Source organism: Struthio camelus, chromosome 11 (assembly GCF_040807025.1).
Source record: "Struthio camelus isolate bStrCam1 chromosome 11, bStrCam1.hap1, whole genome shotgun sequence".
Classification (NCBI taxonomy): Eukaryota; Metazoa; Chordata; class Aves; order Struthioniformes; family Struthionidae; genus Struthio; species Struthio camelus.
In genome coordinates, this window is record NC_090952.1 from 7,417,803 (window position 1) to 7,439,939 (window position 22,137).

At 43.7% G+C, this 22,137-nt stretch overlaps 1 protein-coding gene across 4 annotated transcripts in view; it reads right to left on the bottom strand.

The window, feature by feature from the left end:
• Window positions 1–22,137, bottom strand: part of NEXMIF (neurite extension and migration factor) — a 178,218-nt gene that overhangs the window by 118,266 nt on the left and 37,815 nt on the right. Inside the window, exon 1 of one of the 4 annotated variants that reach the window (XM_068956622.1) lies at window positions 10,291–10,333. The exons of the other annotated variants lie outside the window; for them this stretch is intronic. The gene's annotated coding sequence lies outside the window, so the exon portion shown is untranslated. Of the gene's footprint in view, window positions 1–10,290; window positions 10,334–22,137 lie in introns of those variants that run through there. 4 annotated transcript variants of the gene reach the window in all.

The window sequence follows — 22,137 nt, forward strand, 5'->3', positions numbered from 1 at the left end:
GAGGATTTGCTTTTTGTTTGTTTATCTACTACCCAGTATTATCCACTTTCTTAATCAGCAATTTTTTTGAAAGTTTTGTTCATTTTAATGGCAAATACACAACGTGACTCCATATACTAACATGTTTTAGTGATTAACTACCATAGAAGCCATCACTTCCAACTGGAGCTCAACAGACCAGCATGAAACTTCCCAGCTACTTGTGTTTACAAGGTCTAAAAACATTTTTAGGGAAGGAATGCATGCGATATTATCCGAACCATTAAGGAAGATTCAAAAGCTGGTGGTTAACAAGTAATGAGAAAGAGCTAATCTCTGACTTGATGGTCTCTTCAATGGCTCCACGCCTGTGCGGCGTGCCCTTTGCTTCCTTCTGCCCAGACCAAGGTTCTCACTTAGGAGAAAAAGAAGAATCAAAAAAGGGAGGGGAAAAAAAGGAAGGAGGGGAAACATGACGCTTCCTTTGGCTTCAACACCTTTTGTAGTTTCTGTTTAGTATTTTAATGAAATATTTACTATTCTCGTATTTTATGCTTTAATTATTTATTACTGAAGTCAGTTTAAAGAGCAGCTATACTCTGAAAAATAGTTCTAAAAATGGTACCTTGGGGCTCCACGTTTATTGCAGTTTACAGCTTTTCATCTCCAGTCTGCTGCTCTGTTTGCAAGTCAGGAAGACACTTTCTCTAAGTGAAGACTTGACAAACTCAACCCAGATACTAACATGCAAGATGAGCTTTTCATTGTCCTGACATGACTTATGTCAAAGCAAGCAATAAAGATTAGTTACAGATCAAACGCTGAAGCAGCAGCAAATACAGAAGCCAGCTCATTCTGCCACAGCACTATCAAGAAAGGCCACAGCAGTGGCTGAACACACGTAAGACCGTGCAAGAAAGGGTCACGCTTTACATAGTAACGGCTATGGTGTCAGGTGGGATCCACCACACAGGCAAAAGGGATGATCACCACCCAGAGAACTTCAAAAAGACAAGACAGGAAAGAGGGGACAGAGAAAACTGACTTGGTTTCGTTGCGCTCAAGAACACAACTGGGACCAGACCCTAAGGCTCCCTGGTTCCCAGCCCACGACAGGTTCTTCTGCAGACAAACGCTAACCTTCCCCTTGGAGGTTAGCGCTTTCACGCAGTCCCTATACTTCAGGTCTGCAGCATATTAAGTACCATAAATGGGACTGCTGGAAGCTTTGCAGATAAAGCATCGTTCCACTCAACATCTAGAAGATAACAGTAAAATATAGCTACAGGAAATGCAAATTTAAAGGTTGATCTTGCGTGTTTTCTCAGCAAGAAGCGTCCCACGGACACAAAAATCTACTGTGTTGGCAGGGCCTTACAAAAACATTCTTGCCCTTAAACTTCTTAGATTATCTTCACAAGGAAAAAAAGGGCTCCCAAGGTCTCACCTCAGCTAAAACGGGTCAACTTTCAGAAAATGAAGTCCTAACGAAGGTTCTAGTTTTTGACAAATTACCATAGTCAGACCAGCCTGAGGGTCCCTCTCACCTACCAACAAGCTTGAAAACACGTTCCTTGGTCTTCACTAGAAATATAGCTTTGTGGCAGCGATGACTCTGTTACCACAGACTCCGCGAGTCTCAGTTCCTGGTGCTGCACAAGCACAGAACAAGAGGATTTCAAACAGCTCACAATCCAATATCTGTTCTTAAAAAGAGAATAGAAACAGACAGACAGACTAAACCGGTCAATATGACAGTTATTTGTCGCCAGCTAAACCGCTGTCAGGTTTTGGGCATTTCATTTTTTCCTCCTCTCAGCGTCATAGTAAAGGGGATGATTAAGAAAGATACTGCAGTCACTCTGCAGATACTGAAAGAGCACTCTCCCCACAAGAGACAGCAACATGTTTATTTGAGCATTTAGCAAAGACGCAATGGAAGTTGACAGCACAAGCCCAACAAAGGCTCCTCTTTGAAAGATGATGAGTAAGATGAGAATTGGTCACAGAGGGGGAGACGATCAAGCCACGGTCAACCAATGCAGGAGGAAACGGGCTGGGGAATAGAGGGGCTGAGATGGTCAATGCCCTAAGTTCCTATACCACACCTTAGCCAGGCCAAGTAAAGAGCACATTTTGGTTTTCCTAGTGAAGAAGGATACCTGATGTCTCCCTGCAATAAGCAAATGGGTAGGAGGTCAGAGGAAAGAGCAATCTCGCTAGCTGTCCGCAGGCTTCTTTCTATTCATTTGCTTTGTTAAGTAAACTAGGATTTATTAGCAGTTAGAAAGAGTGGCAGTGGAGGGGAAGGAGGACAGCTCAGGAATCCAACGGTACAGAGATAAGAGCAATAAAAGGCTCCGAAAGGTTAGCTATGCAGAGCCCAGGGGAGATTCGGATAGGGTTTCCACATGCAAAACCCATGCATTTCTTGTTGTAAACTCCTGTCTTCCAGGTGAAAAGAAAGAATGAGAGTCGGAGATGAGGGTGTGGTTATAAAAGAAAGTACACAAGGTGAAAAAAGATTCTCTAGTCCTCTCAAAAGGCATTGTTTGATTTAACTAATATTTTCTGCTGCTGCACATGTATCCATCTAAATACCTAAATAATCATTTGCTGAAAAATACACTGCTATTATTTATTGAACATTGGATACAATGTAAAATTGGACCCTGAGAGTAATTACGAGGTTCAGGATAATGCTACTATTATTTCTGGTACTCAGTTTCTGTAAATAGTGTCTAATGCATCTCAGAAGCTCACTATTAATCACAAAAAATAATGTGTCTCTATCTAACTCATAAACTGTGAATACCAAATACTTGCACACTGATTTTAAGAACTCCATTTTTCCACAGCTTCTCGAGGGCTCCTAAGGAATAGCAAAAACCAAATACTTTGCATTTTCAAATTTAAAATTCTGGAAGAGGCTCTAGATCTAACACCAAACATTTATGAAACTCGGATTTTTAACCATCTTAGCATCCTTAATCTTCATAAAGTTTAGTACATCACATTTCTTTGACAACTAATCAAAGGCATCATACCTTCTGTAAAGCTGCCAATTTAGTCTCATTTTGCCCTCCCTCAACAACGATTTTTTCCTAAAGAAACTTCCCTGTTTATAATACATATATATAAAATACATAGAGCAGAACGAGTAGGGAAATAACAAAACAAGAAAAGCAGCCAACGTAATATTGTCTTAAGCAAGAATATAACCAAGAAATCCACAGCTTCCATGGCCTCTAGTCAGCAAAGCATCAATGACTTTGCATCCAGCAAGGGAAAGTTTGCTTTCCCTTGGCTCTAAGAGGGCTAAGAAACTCTGCAAAAAGGCAACCAAAGACCTGACAGCAGTAACAGGCTGTCCTGAATGAACAAAGATGAGCAGTTAACATTTCTGGCAGAGAAAAAGCAGCAGACAATTTTGAAATACAGTCTGTTAGTTATGCTCAGCAATCATGAGGATAACACTACCGAAAATAAAGCCACCGAGAACATAACTATTTGTCCGTGACCTGACATAAGCGTCATAAAAGAAGACAGAAGAGTGGAAAGAGTTCAACATTAAAAAACAACAGCAGGAAACTACTCAAGGAAATGCCAGTTGCAAAAAAATCACAGCAAATCTCCCCCAAATGTGAAACTGAACCTCAAGAGATGCCCACCAAGAACAGACATCTCCAGGGGAATTCTGCCTAGCAGAAGGGTAGATCCTCCTATCAAGTTCTGCTCTTCTGAAAAGCACAAGGGTTTTCAAAACAAGATTGATTTCCTTAATGGGAACAACAGCACAGACTAATTCCATTATTTTCAATGGAGCTGAATTTGAAAGGTCTATTCACGCGTAATGGTACCTTCTGGGGAAAAGGCGGCAAGGAATCAATTTTACAAACCACAGTGATTGAGTTCATTTAAAAAACAACAAAAACAATCAAACCTTTCACAACAATTCAAAGAGCAGTCGTCAAAAGCATCTGATAGCCACAAGAGCAGATCATCTTTGCCTCAGCAGATAGGGTATCTCATTGTTCCACTTCTAACTCATGTAAGCCCATAGATACTCTGAATCGAGGGCTGCTTCCTACAAGGTTTCACACAGCTCCTGGAGGCAAGTTTTCCTCTAGACACCTTTACCGCTAGGAATGATGTCCCAGGACACACTCTAGGCTAACCCACCTTCGTTAATGGTACAGTGCCGTTCTTACAAGGGTTCCTGATACAGCAGCAGCTTTGCGAAAGGAAGGGAGGGAGCAGAGAAAATACTGAGGAAGTATGTCTGGAGCCTGACACTGACTGGTAGCTGATATAATGAAATAAAAAGATCCAGCCTACAAGCCTCCCCCTCTGTGTAAAAGCAAAGCCATCCCACACCATCACAGTATTACCCTCAACCATCTTTTAAGAAGTATCCCCGTATTTCAGATCTGAGCCTTTGAATTACTTACGTAGACAGGAGGGAAAGAAGTAGAGAAAGAAAACTTTCACCTACGGTTAAAGTTTACAGCTGCCCTTAAACTTGTTGGCAGAAATTTGCATTCAAAGGTAATAAATTTCTAAATTCAAAAGCATGATTATGGTATGATCTAAGTATACAGCAATCTCTCAATTTGTATTGTTAGATTTTCTTAGAGGCTATTCACAAATTTGACCAGAACTTTCAGGTTACCTTGACAGTATCCTTGACATGCTATTAAGCATTGCTGTTAGATTTGGGTGGGTTACAGAATAACCTTTTCATACCACATTAGTGATCATAATTTGCTGAACTAACATTTCCTGCTGTTGCTGTTGAATATATCAAATCATTTTTGAGCTGCTGCTCAATCTTAAAAGCTCGTTACAGTCTGCCCTAGAGTAGGCTTCAATTTAGTGTTCTGGGCACAGAAATTCCATGGTGCTTTGTGAGCCTTCCAGACAAAAAGCATGACCTAAGTTATACGCTTTACTACACTAACCCTGAAAAAAACTAAGTGGCACTCAGTCCTAGTAGGTCCTAAAAGGGCTACAGATACCTCCCTTTTCATTTCTACAAGTTACGCCAAATACCTCTTCTTCAGAAATTCTTGAAGCTCTATTTTAGCTCTGTCAGACGCTTCCTTAAAACAATTATATTCTTACACCGCTCAATTAGAAAGACAAAAACTTTAAACACAAATTAGAAAGTAAACATTTGCTCCATGATAAAATGCATCCAACTTCAGACTTAAATGCCTTCACTGGTTACAATTTTTTGGGAGGTTTCTTGCAAACATCCCATAAAGAAACAGCAATTCACCAGCATAAAGTCAAAATCCACTCCCCCGCCCAAATCAAAACAACAAGAGACCCCCCGTGGCCCAGAAACCGTGACTTCCCCCGCCTGTCCAATACCAAGCAAGTCAGTCAGGACGAGAAGAAATTCTGATCAGTTCTCTGCACAGGCTTCAGCTGGTAACGTCCTAGAGCCGGACCTCAGTGAGGGGAAGGGGTTATCGGAGATTGATTTTTTGTTTTAAAGAAATATGCAAATATTTTTAAACCCATACTTACCCCCTCCTCAAACACAACCTGTATTCTGCGCAGCTCAGGAAGCAGCTTTCAGCAGCAGACTTCTCTTGTACTAAAAGGGCTAAAACAGCTGTGGTCTCACTTCTGAAGTCCTGAGCCACTGTACTAGCAGGTAGCGTGTCCTCACGGTTATTCTCCTTCCCGCTTATTCTAATGAATCTTGTTTACTCCAGTTGTGTGCACCTCCAGACAAAAATGGCCCTTCAGCTACTGTACATCTTTTTTTGTCCTTGCTTCTGCAATAAGCACTCACATCAATGAATGTTTAAAACAGTACAAAATTCAGAAGATACTCCCCTAGGTGGTCTATGCATACAAATAAGTATATATTTTGTTTTTTTCATAAAAAGACACCCTGCAGGTTTCAAGCTTCTCTCACCGCGAGAGATATTCTCAGGCAACAATGCTGATTCGGTGAAAGGTGATCCGTATCACGGAGTCCTGCCTTTGTTTTTGGCAGTCCTCTTTCAAGGTGACTAAATTAAAGTGAAAGTATTACTCCACGCAGCCCAACAAGGGGGCAATGCTGTTTTGCAAAATCTAGAAGGCTAAATAAGATGAAGCAGGCCTTCAAGCTAAAGAATTGGCTCATAAAAAAGAAAATAAATCCACTCCCCTAACATAGCATCACTGATAATATTGGAACTGGAAAGACTACACTAGCCAGGAGAAAACAACACCTAACCTCCCGAATCAGATTCGTTCAAAATAAACGCATTTAATAGAGACGGTTATAGGTAGAGTTGAAGAAGCTGCTTCCGAGACTCAGCAACCGTAAGGAAAACACTTCAATGAATCTGATAACATTAACACAACTGGTTCAGAGCTTGTCGAGCAATACAACAGGTCAGCCCCGAACAGCTGGCTTGCTGCTCACCCCAGGACTTCCAAAACAGCATGCACAATGCATACAGGGAGGCAAATGAAAAAATAGAGATATATTTGCCCTAAGTGCATGAGCCTGAAATTGCTAAGAAAAAGTATTTTTCTGTCTGCACCTGTGTGAAATTGAAATTGCAGATGTAAGTGCTCTTAACGTTAGATACTACGGCACTAACTAATACGCTAATCATGGAAGGATGTTCAACAGTCCTGTCAAGATGCAACAGTGAAAACCAAATTTCCTGATCGAAGATGACTCCCAAGATTACATGATGCATCCTTGCTTCCCAGCAAAACAAGGGCTTGTCAATATGGGGACCTATGTATGTTCTAAGCTAAGGTTTCAATACGTAGGCGCAGAGTCCGAGTAAGTTAGTCCGTGCCCTGTGCAAACACTCTGGCCACACGTAACGTGTCAATGCACGCTATTCTAGAGGTGCTAAAGCATATATTCAGTTTTTCCATATGGCAGATTACCTCAGATAGAGGCATTCTTCACACACATCAAGACTGCCCTTGACATTCAAGCCCGCTGCACATAAGCCTTTCAGTTTGTCTAAAAACATCACCCTTAAAATGATGCAGCAAGCAAAATACTCAAGACAGCCTTGGCAAGTCATTGCTGGATCTTCACACCACTCTGTAATCCCAGCAGGAGATCTGGAAAGCAAAATCTCCAGGTATGTTATCTCCCTCTCCTGCCAAAATAAGACTCCTTGTGTTGGAGATGCCTCAACAGCTTCTGGCTCGTTCTCTCTGCAGCAGTGTCTTAATGTTTGCCAAGTTGTCCTTCCTTGCAAGACCTCTTCCAGCCTTGAAGAAGCTGGAGAGTAAAACCATGTGTATTTCCACATCCACAGCTGAAAAGCAGGTAAAGCAGGCCACGCAACCAGGACGTTTGCGCAGAAAGTTGAGCGCCAACAAAGGCATAGAAGAAATTATGTGGCTCAGAGCACACTAACAAAGTCCAGAAAAGCTTTGGGGCCAGTGGCAGGGCCGCAGGGAGGGTCCTGAGGAGGTATATTCAATGCTCTGCACTGAGCACGCACTACAGACGCGAGGCCAGACTGCCGCAAACTAAAATAGCTGCTGCATAAAAGGCACAGCCAGCTCTGCATATTCAAGATCAGAACGGAGATAAATGATGAGAATCTCCGTGCTATGCACAAAAGCCAAAAATCACCAGTGCATTTACAGTTCAATATTCTCCTAATCCCATCTTTATTTCTAGTGCATAAATAAAGCTCATTACAAATGATTTTCCTCAGAAACCTACTAGAAACCCAAAATAATTCATGAATGTGCTGTTTGCATTTATACATCTTTGACATCCACTGTAAACATCAAAACAAGGAATCCAGTCAAGTCACATGGGTTGTAATACATAATTCCTCTTTTTCTCTGTGGATTCTGTCGCAGCTACCCCCAGCAAACACCTCCAGCAGCACCTTTTAGGCTATTAGGTATACATATACACACGTGCACACACATACTTTAGGGGGATTCTTCTCAGTCCACCTCACCTTTCCTCATGAGTGAAAACATGTCATTATAACACACAGGATACACATACATGCATTGAACATCGTATTTCTACATTAAAAAAATTCCAACTTTTTGTGTTTTTGTGTTTTGTGCTTTTTGTTTTTGTTTTTGTTTTTTACCTTGACCAGATAAAAAGCTCCCCACACCATGTGCTTTCTTTGTTGCAGTATTGCACGGTACCCCCTCTCCTCACTCACAGCACACGGTACCATTTGCCTACCAGACGCAGTAAATTGTGCAGCTATGATACGTATCACACACACCAAGGACGGCCGCAGATGTGAAGGTGATGGAGGAGTCAGAGTACCACAGCCTCCCCCGCACCGCAGGATCTGGAGCATCTGCCAAACCAGCCGCTGCCAATACAGGGGGCCACAGCCCCCACGATCTACTGGGCAACTCTTTCCCTGAACACAGGGGCAAAGTTGATATAAGAGGCCTTGGTTTGCTTTCAGCATTTCTTTCTCAAGTGCTTAGACTGGTGGAGGCTTTGATAAGAAAATTTAGGGATAGAATCTCTCACTTTTTTTTTCTTTGGGTAAGATCATCCACACAAAAGGAGGAGCACACGACACCAGACAGACCCAGCACAGAATTCAAAAAGCAAAGCTCGATCTGTGCAGCCATAGCACACCTTGCACAGAAGTATAAATGAAACTTAACTCAGTGTCTCTCCTTAGAGCACTCGCCCTCACGGTAAAGTACAGTAACCAGCGTTGTCTTCTTCACTGCTCCCTGATGACAATGAAGCATAGTGGATGTGTATAACCTCTGAAACATTTTCAGTCACAGTGTATCTTTAGCACGGACTACAATGCAAGCGCTAAGTTGCAAAGCCTTACCAGGTGACAGTTCATCAGATGCATGAGATTTTGGGGAGAGGAAAGGATGCAGGGAGACAGGAGTGAAATACCGCACACTTTTCCCCCTCTTTGGGATTGCACAGGAGGTGGGATTCTAGCTGATGAGAAGCAGGTGGTTCAACGTCAATGGCCAACCTGCAACGGGTGAAAGGGGAAAGCTGCCAGTGCTGGTTTGTTTAGCATCTTCTCGAAGATCTCAAGCCTAACAGCAAGAAAGACCTACAGAGCTCAGACCAGTTTTGCTAGACAGAGCAAACATTTGCATAACAGCATTGACGGGAGCACGGCCATCCAAATGTGTAGAAACCAGATCTCCATCTGACTACATCCATCTTTACCTGCTCTCCAGGGTCTGAACAGGGCCACTTTAGATAAATTTACCACCACAGCCTGAGCTGTGTCAAAACTCTCTTTCTGAGGGATCTATATCTTGTAAGACTTAGGCACAAAGAGGAACTCATACTGCCTGCTCCGCACTGAAATTACATATATGCAGTTCTCCTGATTGCACACACAGTGTAAAATTAACGATCAATTCCCCTCAAAAGGAAATGTGTGTGTCAGCCTTATGCCATCAACTGCTAAGACTTTCCCATCTAGCTCTTAAATACCAGTTATTTTGTGCATAATGCAATGTTTGGACGAAGAGGTATGGTAGTTTATTAAAAAAAAAAGAGAGAGAGAGGGAGGGAGAGAAAGAGAGAGAACCACTACATTTAACACATTTGGAAATATAATTAGACAAATACAGCTTCACAAATAAGTAGTTCCTCTGCCCCCAAGATAAAAAAGCTATAGTGCAAACTTAAGAAGCCAAGAGTGAAGCTTGGAATTCTGCCACTAAGGGAAAAGAACGCATATTCCGCAAGAAATAACCCCACCGTTTTTGTGTGTATTCGTTATTTCCAGTTTGGCCTCCCTAAATTAATCAGTTTTAATCTTCCCTGCTAAACTGGCACAACGTTGACTTCAGCTTTTTGGTGTCCATTTGTTCTACCACATGACATCACGAGATGCCTGCCAATAACACAGAGATGCCTAAAAGCCTTGAAATTCTTGGCTTTGGGACTCCAGGTTTTCTGAGAACTGTTAATTTACTTTGGCTTAAATCCTAGATTTTGGCTCCACTCGAATAAAGTATTTCTCACACAGTAATTAAACTCGTAGTGGACAACGCCGAAGCAATAGGAGACAAACTCCAAAAAGCATATATTGTCTAGTCACGACTGTCTGAGGTTTCTCTTCTTGCAGCCGTGACAAGAAAGCAGCAGAGGAGCCGGGCACCTCCTTTGCAATGTAAGTTCTCATTAGACAATTAGGGAAGAAGAAATGGTGTTTTCATTAGACAAAACTTTACATATTATTATAAAATTAGAGAAAGCTTAGCTGTCAATTAAAAAACAGCTTAAATTTAGTCCACATAAAATTCAGAACAAGTGATTAGACTTTACAGCAGCAACCAAATTACCTTTTCCTAAGCAACCGTTCCCGCGATCATGGACTCATCCCTCTGGTGGCACGAAGCTCAAAGCGGGAGCACCTCACCTCTCACCCTGGCAGCGACTCTCCCTGGATCAACGATAAAACTAGGGGATAGCACAAAGACAGTTTCCCGACTCTCGAAAACGTCAAGGATACCGAGTCTGGGCCCCTGACCTGCTCTTCCCCCAGAGCTTAATGGGAATTTGGCAGTATTTCACTGCACTACTCAGGGAGCAAAGGGAGGAGAACAGAAATGGCACAAGACAGCAGGTTCAAATATGTTACAAAATAGTCTGCAAAAATAGCCAGGCCTTGTAAGAAATATGCTTCTCCATGGAAACCACCAGACGCTCTGAATCCTGGCAGACTAGAGAAAACGGGTTTGTATTATTAAAGGGAATGTCTATGTATTTGGGGTTTTAGAATTCTAACCTTCAAAAAGAGAGTAGCAATTGCTGGTCTCAAGAACGGGTCAACCAAACTTCCGAAATCCTTCTCTTTTCTCGCCCAGCGACACTCTAATTCCTGGGGAACAGAAGGACCGGGCGAGGGGGGAAACGTACTCTGCAGTTCTCGGCAGTACTTTTAATTACAGATACAGAATGGCAAGAAGAAAGGGGGGGGAGGGGGAAGACACCCCAGGGTTTTAAAACACCTGTCCAGAGAAAGAAGACTCTTCCACATGTTTAGGTGTGTAATGCAATAAAGCAATATTCCCGCAGTACGTTAAAGAGTACAACGTACATATTTCGGCATCTGGGTGTTCCAAAACTCTAGTCCTCCAGCAAGCACAAGATAAACCATTACTATTCCCTCCCTCACCCAAAACAGTTTCCACTTCGGATGCCAGGTGGGGAACTATAGATTAATTAACTCCCAACTGGCATTGATGCGATAATTATACTTGCCTGTCTCTGGATTTCACTATTTCCAGCTGAACCACCACACCACAAAACAAATCCTAACACAGAATCTCCACTTCTCTACTAGAGCCCAACAAAGCAGTGACCTGTTACCCACCGAGTCCGGGATACACAATTCGAAAGAAGTTAATAGAATATTTTTAAAGAAATAAAAGTGATGCAGCCTCAAAACATGAAAGGGATGGGCTACAAAGGAGCACTCATATAGAGAGCAATTATATTTTTGATATCTAATGGTTCTGCCTCAGGAAGCAAGAGCTGGCTAGCATCAAACTGTATAAAAGAAAGGATTATGGGCTCACAAAAAAAGAATGCCATTTTGATTTAAAGCCTACCAAAGCATAGTGCAGATTTGTTATTTTAACTCGCAGTGCTTAATTCCTATAACAAGGCAGAATGCCATTAAGGATGAAAAATACATGAAATACTTATGGTACAAGAAATTAAAAATAACCTCACTTTTCATCAATGACTGTTCACTGAATGGGCCATTTTTTGCTTCTTGAAACCATCTCGTGCTTTCCCAACACATCTCTGCTACTCAGTGTTTCCAGAGGGTGGGGGGAAAAAAAGAAAATCAAAGGCTGTAAATTCATTTCTGAGGACCTGCTACTCCACACCATTTCTCACGACCGGTTTATGGTAAGTTCCAACCAAGAGAGTCCAAACCCACTTATATCGTATGGGGATTTCGGAGTCTAGTCTGACCCCAGGGGATTTCTGTTAGCTCCTGTACGCACGTGCATTCCTGCAACCTAGTTAGCCACTTCATGACTTTCCCACTAACATCAAGAGCAGCTCCCATATGCATTTCTGTGATTTCTTCCCGTCATGCAAAATGCCCTTCCCTGCCTCACCCAGACTCATCAAACCATCACCTGCTTCATTCCACCTAACTCGAGCACTAGCAGGTTATTGCACTAACGTGTCATCTCCCACGCTGCTTTTTTGGATGTTTCTATCGATCTAAGAGCAGCAGAAGCGGAAAGGTTGCTCCCGCCGAAGGAAGGTACAAGTGTGTGTCGCAAGGTGCGGTCCTCGTGACAGAGATGGAGGCTCCGGATCCCATCTCGAGACCGCACCTGCCTCACCCCCACTTCTTAACGATTTAAAACGTTTGCAGAAAGATCTCCAAGACGACGCAGGAGAAGATGCTCCATTGTGGTAGGCTCTCACAATGCCACTTGGGTTAGTGGAACTACAAGCGACACCGGCAACCTTCTGCCGTTCACTTTATTGCCAGTGCCCACAAGGGCAGCCTCAAAACTTTACCAGTGTTTAAAGTCCTGCAAATCCTCTCTTCCGTGCGTTTTACAACGCATCCTGGCACATCTGGGAACAATTCAGAGGCTCTGCATTACCTGAGACAACCGCCATGTTTACGGAACGGAAACGACACTGACAACAGCAGTAACCGATCACCAGGAAAGTCTTTCTGCTGATCAGTCAAGAGAGTAACTACACTCAACTGCTGCAGAAACACAGCCTCCAACTTAATGTGCAATTTCAACTTGAAATCCTCAAGACAATTTAATCCAAAGATTTAATTAATTAATCAAGACAATTCCCAATTTAATCCAAATTTGGGAACACCATCGACTTAAGTTTGGGAACACCATCGACAATTCCCAAAGATTAATCAAGACAATTCCCAATTTAATCCAAATTTGGGAACACCATCGACTTAAGTTTGAATGGAAGGTGTAAGTCAACTTTCAGTCTCTCTTTTGGACAGCGCCACGTAGGCTGATGCCATATATTTACCGTAATCAGGATTTTAAAATAAATTTGCAGCATTTAATCCGCAGTCCCACTAGTCATCAACATGGGCAAAATATATAGTTTGCCTAAGAAGGAAAAGACCTAGCTCTTCCTCAGTTCAATAAATTAAAGGATAATCTCCAATTATTTTGAATACTTTTGTAGTCTAACATCTCAATTTGCCATTTTACTTTTATAGTAGTCTTTTATTTTATTTTATTTTTATTTTTTAGAGAAGTAACTTGTATCCAAGATGATTAAAAACATACAAAAATCTGACTCCTGCTCCCTATTTTATAGAAGGGGTATGTTCAGTGTGTTTAGTTTCAAAGCAATATGGAATATGATCAACTAAAAATATAGAAATACACTCTTTCTGCATTAGTCCATTGGAAAAAAAAAAACAGTGCTAATGAGCAGTCTACACAGCATCTGCACACGATCATTAGCAACACGCGACATCTCTAACAAAGGTCAAATGAAGAGAAACATGCAAAACAGGCCAATGTGCAACATAGGCTTGGGGAAGCAAATCCACACTAAAAATCATATGTTTATTTACTTTTTGCAGGGTTGCATTTCAGGCAGATCGATTCGCTGCTCAACCATACAAACATTTGAGCTGGCACAAAGGGAGGTGGCAGCACCAGGCTGCAATAACCAGACGAGGGAAAAGCAAGCCTGCTTCTCAGGGGAGGGCACCGGCACTCACCGGGGTATGGGACTTGCGCCACCGCGGCCGCAGCCAGCCCTGGAGGGACGCCTCCTTGCAGCAGCCTTTCCGGAGCACCCCACTTCAGCAGCAGCACGTATGGCGATGGCAGTGTCCTCAGGCTCGCAGGGACACGCACAAGGACAGGGACTGTGAGAAAGTCCTTGAAGGCAGCCTGCGACTGCCAGCCTCAGTTTCTGCACCAAGAGAGCAATTCTCTTGCAGCTCAATGCTTTTGCGCGGCCAAAGGAAGCCAAAGCACAGTTGAGGGTCTCGCTCTAAACACCCAGATTACACACAAAGCCTTATGAATTTTTTTTTTTTTTTTTTTTTGGGGGGGGGGGGGGAATGGATAAGGGAACATCAGCAACGGGAAATCTAGACAAAATTTTTTTCTTCAGAATTAAAAGTAGTTTCAGATGCTGCATCTGCCCCAAATCTCCCTGCCAATTTTTTGTGCTTTCAGCATCACTTTTTTTCCTCCTTCCTCACAGTTGCATGTGAATGGCCTGCAGGAACAAAAGGGAAAACTCGCTCTCACACTGAAAGGGAAACTAGGAAACTGGCAGTATAGAAAGACTCAAAGTAAATTAGAAAAAGGAGTTACTCCCCAACGCACCACCTCCTTAGGAGGGTGTAGGAGTTACAAGTAACAACAGTGGTTAAAAAAAAAAGTGTGATTGGTTTTTTTTTTTTTTTAAACTGATTGCATTCCCTTTAAATTCACTTTTCACTCTCTTATGAAATACCTCCAAAATACAGTCTGTACGCTGAGATGGGAGCGGTGTTCTAAATGCGATCTTGACTTCATCTAGGACAGAAGGAAGATTATGTGGAATACATTTTTTTTGTTAATTGGTGGTGTTATTTTTTTAAATCCAAATTATTCATTCTCTACATGATTTCCTAAGGCCCCCAACCTCAGGAAATATCCCTGAGAAGTGAAAGGGATTCTGGAGTCTAAGTGCGCTTATACCACTTTAGATAAACTAAATCTGAAGGACAGCACAGGTTTCTTTGTCCGGCCTCTCCTCCCTTATGCACTTTTTTCTTGTTTTTAACTGGAGCTCCCGAGCCACAAAACTTGGACCGAGTTGCATGTCCTGCTCAGAGATAGACGAAAATTGGCCACTTAAAAGTTTTTAAGGCTTTTTAACACAATTCCAACAACAAACGGTCAGACTTGAGGTCTTTGTGCTTTGCCAAAGGTATCAACACATAGATTTTCTTCAAGATCACTCTTAAAACAATATTTTTGCACAATCATTTACAAAGCTATACACAAAGAAGTTCTGGTGTGAAATTATTGCAAATGGGAGAAAATAATGAGATGCTGCCCGCAATCATGGTGGACACATTAACAAAAAGCACAGAACAGCATGGTTGTCTCGTTACACAAGCTAGGAAGTACACCGGTCTCCTACTACAACCGTGCTCGGTCCAAGTCCTAGGTACAGCACACAGTGCTAAAATAGGATTTCAAACGCCTTTCCCCCCCTGCTCAGGATACAAGGTCTGATTGCCCTTGGACTGTTTCTTTGCCAGGTCTACACTAGAGGAAGAATTAAGCGCAGGACTCTAAGGAAATTACTCTTTGCCTCATTTATCTTGAGGATGGGAGTTTGTTTTGCTCTCCACCTCGTACAACAGTGAAATGCTTTGAAGACCACATCTAGTATACGCTTGAAGTCATCCTCGATCAGTGGAGACCTAAGTAGATGTGCAAATCCTGCTAGCAATGAGGTATGCTTACCCTGTACGACATAAGGCCGTGGAAAAACCCACCTTGGGTTCAAGCGCTGAGCTTGGGGATCTCCACCCTGGACTGCACGTAGCACAGCTGTAATCAGTGGAGTGTATACTTACATGGGCTCTGCCAAATTAACTTATGCTCATTCACAAAGTCCTCAGCAGAAGCTTAGAGCTTGCAATAGCCAGCTCGCAGCTGGGGCCTCACTCTCAGCAGCTTCCAGTTCAACTCGGGTAGTCAGAGGCCTCGTCGGATGAGCCCCATTGGATCAGCCCCGTTACGTCGCTCTATATCCAGCAGAGGGGCATGGATCGCAGATGACGCTGCAGCCTGGCAAAGTCCGCTGCAGCCTAGCGCAGCACCTGCAAGCTCAGCCGTTGGTACCAGACCCTTAAACATATGGTTGAAAATAAAGCGGCCTCTGAGTACAAAGGAATCGATCATCCCTGCCTCGCCGCACAAAGGAGGAAGGGAACATGATAAATGCTGACTGCCAAAGGACTTTCCAGTCAACAAGTAGGTGACATTATCTCTATGCATTATCTGGATCCTTAACCTACAGGAACAAGCCCTACGCTACAAGTTTTGCCTGTCTTTTGAATATCAGTTAGGGAAGAAAAGAAAACAAGAAAAAAAAAAAAACAAAAAAACACCCAGAAAACCCACCGCCCTAGCCAACACCGCTATGCAGAAGCAGCTCTGGTTTTGACATAGCTCTGCAAGCAGAAAGAGCAGCGTAACTCACTGGCGCACGCAGCTCCGCTCGAGCAGCAGCCTCAGCGTAAGCAGGGGCCGCTGCAGGGTGGTCAGGCCCAGCTGACCTACAGCAACCGTCCAGGCCTGTATTTCTAGAGTTTGCACTCGACATTACAAAATTTTCAGGAGTTGCTTCATATCATGATTGCTAAGGCGCTATCACAGCGCAACGCCTACTCCATTTATATTTTTCTTTCAGCAGCTAGTCAGCTTCAAGGGTTAATCCACTGGTAGGTTATGTTTTTATCTAAATTTAACTAGGTAGAAGAAATCACAGCCCCAGGGTTAGCACAAAGAATACTAATTTTGGCTGTATTATCATCATGTGTCTGATAAGCAGCCTTTACTGCAGATCACAAAACTAATGCTTTTTCTACTTTACAAAAGAATATTGTGCTGCAGCTTACTTGCAAATGGGACTAAGATGAAACACAGAAACACTATTTTTTTCTTGCTATCATTTCTTCTAAAACAATCATTCCCAGCTGCGTTTGAAACTTCTCATTTTCTGTTAGGTAAACTCCAGCTAAATAAATACACTGCTAACAGCTAACAAGCTATCTTTTGACAAGACTGATAATTCACTTATACAAGTTCACGCGTGAGCCCAAAACAAACAATCACAGAACATGCACACGTTAGTTTTCAGGAAGAGGAAAGACAGCCTCACGTCACACTCCCTCTATCCCAACCCACTCCGTTCCACCAAACATGCCATCTTCGCTCTGCCTATTCACGTGCTTGCCACAAAAATCCCATCTCCTCCACGCATAATAAACAGCACCGTAGAAAAACTCATGGAAATGACTTCTGTGAAAAAATTGAGATAGTATCAATGACAGAACGAAAGATGTTCTAGTGAGAGATGCAATAAAAATGCCACTTATTTTCTATTATGAAACAATAGCTGTATTTCCTTAGGTGACATCTCTGGCTGACATAAGGGCCAATCTCTACAGCCATCGCTTTCTCCTCCCCGAAAACCCAGTCTCTCTGAAACTTTACATTAAATTAGCCAAAGGGATGAAGAGAGGGAACGTCAAGTTATCATTTAAAAAACATTTTTTTTAACCCACCTGAAAATCAAGTCATCCGATAGCCATTCCCGTCACTTCACTCCCTTTATCCGTCTTTTCTACATTTCCTTTTTCTGTGCCTCGTCTCCGATTTGCACACAAGAGCCTGCTGGAGCAGCTACCTGCCGATGGCACAAAGATGCCGCCAGTCCTGAAGGGGCTTCTAGGCATGATCACGATTCACACAACGCATCACTACAACATAATAGATTTTGATGCGTTTGTGTATTTTGGGGGTGAAGGTCACTGTTTTGACTAATTTAGGTTGGCATTTACAGGACAGAGCGAGTATTAAACAAGATTCTGGTACCTAACTCTGGCGCCTTTAAGGATTCTCCCATTTAAAAAAAAGAAACTACTTTGCAAGACTATCTTTTAAGCAGAAATCCTAATTTTATTTTCTTGAACCCATAAAAAACATACAAGGGATTTTCCACCTATCTTCTAATGTTTATAATGGCTTTTCAGAAGTGAGAAAATGACTTTCCAGCAAAACAGAGAAATTTTATATAATAAGAGCTGTCAAAAGCACAGACTAGTTAAAAATTGCTAATTTTTTAAAATCACAGTAACCTCAGACGTGGGATGAAACCACAGTAGGTCCATAACTTCCAGGCAGAAATGTGGTTTTCATGTTGATATCTCATAAGCAATCAGTCAAAGGAGATGGAAAAAGAGGAAAGAAAATTCGTGGGTTTAAGCTGACGAAGTATCTTTCTATACAGCTAGGAATATAAAGAAATTACTTTAAAAATGAAATTTAAAGCAAAAAAAAAAAAAGAGTGTGTTTTGACCTTCATTAGCTATGCAGTGTGAAGTAACTTTCTACTTTTACGCTAAGTAACTTTCTCCCCTTAATTGGGATAATCAGGGTTTTTCCCTGCTGCTGAAGCACCTTGAAAGACCTGACAAGTCAGCAGGAGATGGAAACCTGAACTTCAGCAAGCCTTTCATATTGAACAGTCCTCTCCCCTTAGAAACCTTACAAAATACAGCTCCAATGCCTTGCACGCACCTGCTTTGTTTATATACAAACCGGGGGGGGGGGGGCAAGGGGGTTTACCGAGAAGTTTGTGATGATCCATTCGCAGTGCATTGCCTGCAACATGGGTTAGAAGCAAAATAAAACGTTTGCTTTGCAAAGTTCACCATGAAAGAGACCCTCTTTGTAGCGCTGCAGGGAAAGAGAAGCCAGCTGAAAGGAACTGGGTCCAAAAAAAAGGAACTAGGTCCAAAAGCTAGCGCTGAGCGGGCCCACCAACAGCCAAGGAGCCCAGCAGAAGACATTCAGAAGGCTGCAAGGGGGACGGGAAGATCATTTTACACCCTTCAGCGTTAGACACCTCCAAATTCTTCCTTCTCCTGTGGCCGTTTCCCTGAACTCTTTGCCTTTCCTATAAAGTTGAATCTGGAGCAAAAAACTAATAGATGGAGCTATTAAAACTTCTCTCTATGGCTCTGATTTACAGAACAAAACTAACCCAGGCCAGAGGAAATAAACTTCACCACCGTTAACATGGTGAGAAAGTTTGGCGCAGGAAACAGCTTCTTGGTTGTTTGCCTTATACCAACGTCAAGTTCAGTTTGGTCTTGTTTTCCTTTCTAAAAGTTCCCAGGAGGGCAGGGGATAAATGAAACACAGCCTACTTACCCACCCGGTGCTGCCAGGCGTTTCATTCCGTTACCCCAGCCAAATTCAGATGTTAGCATTTAAACGTTTCCCACAAACTTACTTCAAGCACCTACAGTTTCAAAGAGTGAAAAACGCCCGGGAAGCAGTACTACTAACGACGCACCCCGAAACGGCTACGCCAGCCCACGTGGCGCGGCTGCGCGGCCTCAGAGCAGGCGCCGGGAAAGGAGCTCCGCGAGAAGGACTGACCTGACTTCCCGGCTGCCTCGTCGCTGCGGACCCGCACGGGACCCGGGCTCACGGCCATCACCCGGCCGCTGGCTGCCGAGGCCACGGCTGGCCTGCCTGCCTGCCTGCCTGGCGGCACTGCCCCAGGCACGTTTAGAGAGTTACGCTCCCGTTTGAGAGGTTCCCTAGCACCACGGCTTCCCTGGCCGTTCCCAGCAGGGCGGGCGGTTGCGTTTTCCGGCAGGCAGGACCCAAGCGGGCTCTTGCTCGAGAACGTCAGGGCTGAGCTCTCGCCCGGCACGCCAGGCCTCAGCCCAGCGACAGCCGGACGGACACCGAGCGGCGGATCCCACCCCCCGAGGGAGCCATCCGCGGGGCAGCAATTTCTGCCTTCCCTGCTGCCACCGTGGCAGCAGCGGGGCGGCCACGGGCTGCCGAGGCCCGCCTGCGGGCGCTGGTTTTTCTCTGTGACCGAGTCCCTCGCAGGAACGATTCAAAGCGTTAGCTGATTATACGCAGTCTGCATGTGTGCAATGTATATAATTAAAACCACAATGACAAAAAAACACACTGGAAATGACATGCAATTCATACTGAGCGGACTGAAAGAGGGAGGGGAGGAGCAGGAGGAGAAAGGCCCAGAAATGGAAACCTAGAGCGGCTCAGTTACCTGGGAGATCACGCCGCTCCCCATGCTCTGCTACCTGCTATTTTCTCTCACTAATACGATGTCAAATTCCCAAACCATGTGAAGGTTGTTCACAGTTACAGGTTCTGCTTCTGAAGATCAAGAGATCTCAGACTCTAAAGAACTCAGTATGAGCCACATTCACATGCACAACTCATTGATAAAAATAATGCCCAGCTCTTCAGCCAGCGCTTTTCATCTGCCAATCCACAAGCAAGGCGAGACCGGGGAGGATGGGATCATTAGTTCCATTCTACAAATTGCAAAACTAAGACAGTGAGCTAACGTGACTTGTCCAAAAATCATCCTTGCAGAGGCGAGGAGAGAAAACCCATCAGTCCAGAGCTTCATTTCACCAGTTTAGGCTTTGGACTGTACCCCCTCAATGCTCCAAACAAGCCACGGTTCATTACTGCCAGGAGCTAAGATCACTCCATAGTCAATTTTTAATGGCCTGAAACTCTCTGATGTCAAAGCAAGCATTTGCCCAAAACTACATAGTTTTTTCTCTTCTTTAGAGAACTTAAGTGAAGAATATTCATCAGCTTTCTGTCCACTGCTTGGGAGGGGTGGTAGGTGCTCATCATCAAAGGTGTAATCAAGTGCTTAGATAGGCTTAGGAGTTTTAAAGTGAGACACCTGTAATAAAAGTAATCACAGTCAAGAAACTACTAAGAGCAGCAGTAATGGGATTATCTGTCAACACAAACAAAAGGATAAATACAAGCAGAACCATCAGTCCCTGAAACCTAAGTCTTGTGTATTTAAAGTAAGGCTATGGAAAGCAGATTAAAGAATCTGAGGATCAAATAACAAGTTATTGATTGCAAAAGTCTTGCTTTAAACAAAATATTTGTCTATGGTTTAAGCTAACCAGCACACGAAGTCTATGGCAGTAGCTAATTTAACAAGAGATGCCAAGAAACTCCACCATCCCCATCAAGCAGCCCACCACAGCAAGCACTAAAGTTAACGTACCCTCTTGCACAGGGAAACTTCCCTCCCTTGCCCCACTCGAGAGGGCAGAAGCAGGGAGGGGAAAAAAATAAAAAAGACTAAATCACAACACAGCTGAAACCAAACACAGTTGCTTTCAAATCCCCCTTTCACTCCGCCAGCTTTGCTCATGTGAGCAAGGCCCAAACTGCAACGTCCTTCTGCCGAGTTTGAGAACGGGGAAACCAGTGGAGGGTTCTAACGTCAGCGCTTCTTCGGAGGAGCCCTCAAACGCTGCCATCTGCACACAACCTCAGCTGCCTTACGAAGAACGTTAAACAAAGATTGACTTAGCTCTGCCATCTGACACTCTCGAAAATGAAGTTCTGCGTTTTAAAACAGGGTATTAGTGCCGTCTCTTACAAGCAGCAACCGCTGGAGACCCAAGAGGTTTGCACGCGAGCAGAGGCACAGGCACGCGCACACGCACGCGCCCCGCTCCCCGCTGCCGCGCACGCAGGCTGCAGCTGAGCGCATGCAGGGAAGGAAGGGATGTTTTTATTCCTCCCACTCTTTCACAGTAAACCTTGCCAGCTGCCCTCTTACCTTTCATATGTTCCGTACAGCTGCCAAGGCTCAATCCAGATGAAAGGTTTTAAGCATGACACAGAAACATCTACTCCACTTCACTTCCAATCTAATTACTGGATTCACCTGAGTGCACGTAGGAGGGAAGAGAGGGGGGCCCAGGAGCGGGAAGAGGCTGTGGCAGCTCCCAGGTAATTTGATGGGACCCAACTTCCCATGCAATTAAAAATTCAGCATTTGGGGACTGACAGAACTGTTTTTGTTGCTGCTGATCCTAAATACCCAGATAACCGCTCCTGGAAGCCCACAGCTCTGTGCCTTCTTAGGGCCTGCTCCCTTGTATGCTGTGATTAATGAAAAGGTCTTTATTTACTTAATAGGATGGGATCAGGCCCTTCTTACACAAAGCAGCTCAGCGATGCCTACGCAGCTGACAGGGCAGCCACGGGGAAGGCTGGCCTCAGATACGAGTCCCTGCCAGTTTCTCGTATAATGAACGATTTTATTTCCCTCCCTCCCCTCTGCGCCAGAGTAACAGAAATCCAAACGTTACCGCCCTGCACAAGGATTTCCCACATGCGGGTTTTGGATTTTCCCCCTCCCTTTGCAGGGAACCGTTCCCTCTCGTTACAAAACGCCTGAAGTCCAGGATAACCGCTCCCCGTACAGCGTACGCAATTACAAGCTCCCGAAGAAGAGTTTATAATAGAACAGAAGGCTCCATATTCGTATTCTTATGCCACTGTGCCTCTCTGCACATGACTGAGGAGGTTTTCTGCAAA